Source organism: Triticum aestivum, chromosome 2B (assembly GCF_018294505.1).
Source record: "Triticum aestivum cultivar Chinese Spring chromosome 2B, IWGSC CS RefSeq v2.1, whole genome shotgun sequence".
Taxonomy (NCBI): domain Eukaryota; kingdom Viridiplantae; phylum Streptophyta; class Magnoliopsida; order Poales; family Poaceae; genus Triticum; species Triticum aestivum.
The window spans coordinates 405,875,207-405,879,251 of NC_057798.1; positions in this window are offsets into that span (position 1 = coordinate 405,875,207).

The window sequence follows — 4,045 nt, forward strand, 5'->3', positions numbered from 1 at the left end:
AAGCTGACAATTCCAAAGTCTTCGAAGGCTTTAGGAGAGGAGACTTGTACATTGTTGATTTCTCTACAGGACCACAGCCTGTCGTGTGCTTACTTGCAAAAGCTTCAGAAGGCTGGCTATGGAATCGACGACTTGGTCATGCTGGCATGAGGAATCTGCACACACTCGCGAAGAAGAAGCATGTCATTGGCATTGAGAATGTCAAATTCCTCTAGGATCACTTATGCGGAGCCTGTGAAGCTGGGAAGATGACAAAGGCCAAGCATCCAGCGAAGACTATCATGACTACCACTCGACCATTTGAATTGCTTCACATGGATCTCTTCGGCCCTAATCAGTATTCTGTTGTTACAAATGATGCATCTCTATATGGCTTTGTTATTGTTGATGATTATTCTCGTTACACATGGGTACACATTGTCACTTACAAACATGAGGTGCAGGAAGTCTTCAAACGATTTTCCTCGAGGGCTTCAACCAACTTTGGTGTGAAGATCAAGCACATCAGGAGTGACAATGGAACTAAGTTCAAGAATTCCAGTCTTGATGACTATCTTGATCAACTTGGTATTACTCATGAGTTATCTGCTCCTTATACTCCTCAACAGAATGGCGTCGTGGAGGGCAAGAACAGAACTCTTGTTGAGATGGCTCGCACTATGCTTGATGAATACAAGACGCCTCGTTGTTTCTGGAGTGAGGCAATTGATACTTCCTGCCACATCATCAACAGAGTATATCTTCACAAATTCTTCAACAAGACTGCCTATGAACTCATCACTGACAAGAAACCCAATGTAAGTTACTTCAAAGTCTTCGGTGCTAAAAGTTGGATTAGAGATCCTCATCACAATTCTAAATTTGCACCGAAAGCACATGAGGGTTTCATGCTTGGTTACGGAAAGGACTCGCACACCTACAAAGTCTTCAACAATGTTCTTCACAAGGTTGTTGAAACTGTGGATGTGCGGTTCGATGAAACTAATGGCTCGCAAAGAGAGCACCTACCTTGTGTGATAGATGAACCAGCACCTGAGGATTCTATCAAGTTCAAAGCCACTGAGGATGTCATTCCTACTAAAGAATCTGCTGAAGAATTCATTCCAGAACGTGATGAACATCGAGCTGGCGCACCTGAAGAAAATAGTGCTAAGGAAAATGCTCCTGAAGAAAATGCAGATCAAATTCCTCAAAGACAACCCGCTCATCCTCGTATTGCAAATGAAGTGCAAATCGAGAAGATCAGCGATGACATTGAAGCATCAGGTCCTCTCACACGCTCAAAAGCTTCACATTTATCTAACTTTTGTGGGCACTTTGCGTTTGTCTCTATCACAGAGCCCACTAAGGTAGATGAAGCATTTCTGGAGCCTGAGTGGATTCAAGCTATGCAAGAAGAATTACATCAGTTCGAGCTCAACAACGTCTGGGAACTGGTCAAACGTCCAGATCCTCGCGAGCACAACATTATTGGCACAAAGTGGATCTACCGCAACAAGCAAGATGAAAATGGCCTTGTGGTGAGGAATAAGGCACGGCTTGTAGCTCAAGGCTACACACAGGTTGAAGGAATTGACTTCGATGAAACTTTTGCACCTGTTGCTAGACTTGAGGCTATTCGCATATTACTTGATTATGCTAACCATCATGATATTATCTTACAACAAATGGATGTGAAAAGTGCATTCCTCAATGGTAAGCTTGAGGAAGAAGTATATGTTGCTCAACCCCAAGGTTTTGAAGATCCAAAGAATCCAGACAAAGTCTTCAAGCTCAACAAGGCCCTGTACAGCCTCAAGCAAGCCCCTCGGGCGTGGTATGATACTTTGAAGGAATTCCTCATGAAGAAAGGCTTCAAACCCGGTTCACTCGACCCAACTCTTTTCACTAAATCTTATGATGGTGAATTGTTTGTGTGCCAAATATATGTTGATGATATCATTTTCGGCTGTACTGACCAACAATATAGTGATGAATTTGCCTATATGATGAGTGAAGAATATCAAATGTCTATGATGGGAGAGTTGAAATTCTTTTTAGGTCTTCAAATTCGTCAACAACGCAATGGAATATTCATATCTCTGGAGAAATACCTCAAGGACGTATTGAGGAAATTCGGCATGCAAGATTGCAAAGGGGTCAAAATTCCAATGCACACAAATGGCCGTCTATGCACTGATGAAAATGGTAAAGACTTCGATCAAAAGGTATACCGCTCCATGATTGGTTCTTTATTGTACCTATGTGCATCTAGGCCAGATATTATGCTTAGTGTTTGCATGTGTGCCCGATTTCAAGCTACACCAAAGGAATCACACCATAAGGCTGTGAAGCATATTCTTCGATACTTAGCTCACACACCAACACTTGGCTGAGAAGAGATTTAGCAAGTTGCGGTGTGAGCTAAATATCCTTGAATCTTCGAATGTTCTCTGAAATGGACACATCTCCTAACACTTATGCTGACTTGATGACTTAGACGCGCAACACACAAAGTAACGTTTTTCTTCAATCAATGAAGACTAACCCTCTAAGTGTGAAGAAATTAATGAAGAAATTGATTCTCAGATCCCTACGACAATTGTACGCGGTGTCTGAAATCAGCTTTCTTATACGGTGGGTTACGCCACCAACCAAAGTTGAAAATCTTCAATATGAGTTTTTCTTCGTTTTTGAAATTCCTCAGTTTTTCAAATTCTTCAACTTTGCATTGTCTTCACTCTTTCCGGTGTTGTTCTTCATTTGAATATATATATATATATATATATATATATATATATATATATATATATATATATATATATATGAGTTTAATGTCCTCTACGGCATTCACTTATTGTTATTTCTTCAAGTTGATTTCTTCTGCTAAGTGAGTGTGATCGGACCCTTCCCCCTCTATGCTAAACTCAACCCAGTCTATTCACGAATTCCTCATATGCGTTCTATTTGAAACTCGTTCAAATTCTTCACTGTGTCCTTGACAGCTGAAGAAATTGCGAACAGAACTTTTAACTTATCTTATCTGAATTTTCGGCTTTGTCGCTCAAACCGTTCCGCTTCTCACGACAATACTTATCTATTCACCCACGATCCTACACGATCGCCACCTCTCAGTATGTGGGTGACACATGTGAAGCAAATGAGAAGGGGCCAGGGGCATGTTCGTCTGATTTCCTCGGTTGAACAGTTTTTCACTCCCTCTATAAATACCCCTGTCTCTTCCTCACTTCAATTTCACCTCGCTCGCGCTCCTCTCGCTCAAGCTTCCCAAAACCCTAGCGCCACCGCTACTTCATCGTCGCCGGTGAGGAAGAGCTTCACTGCCTCGATCTCGTTGTCGTCGTACTCGCGCCGGTTGCGGATTTCTTCACTCCGCCGCTGCTGTAGCCGTCTTCCTCTGTCGAGTTAGGGCGTGGAAGATCTGACCTGACGAACTTCACCACTATTCTTCCCAGTTCGTCGTGTTCTTCACTTTGGGTAATTAAAAGATACTTTTACTGCTCGCTTTGATTCTCAAGTTTTCCTGAAAATCTTCAAAGGTGTTTATTCTTCAAATCTTCACACACATGAACACCTCACACGTCATCTGCTCTTGATTCATTTCTCTAAGTAATGATTTTCTTCAAGATTCCTCAATTGTGTGGATTCTCAATCTATACAACTATGGAACCTAAGACAAAGAACGCTTAGTAAAATTCCTCAAGACTCATTTGGTCAAATTCCTCAAAACCTATTCTTTTTGAAAAACCTTCTGAGAACGCATATGACCTCTCCAAATTCCTCGCAACTATACTCTGTTCACAGGTACAAATGTCCGCTGCTGAATCACTAGGTTCTCATCAACTTAACTCATTCGCAGCGTTCCTCGAAGAAAAGTTGCATACCTCTTCAGAAACTTCAGTTGTTCATATTCCTCAGCTGAAGAAAATGGGTGACAAAAGGCCACAGAAGGGAGGAAAGAGGCCTGAGGTCAATACTGCGTTTGAAATCCCTGAGGACATATACAAGGACTACTGCACTCCTGATGAAGCCAAATTCGGCAAAG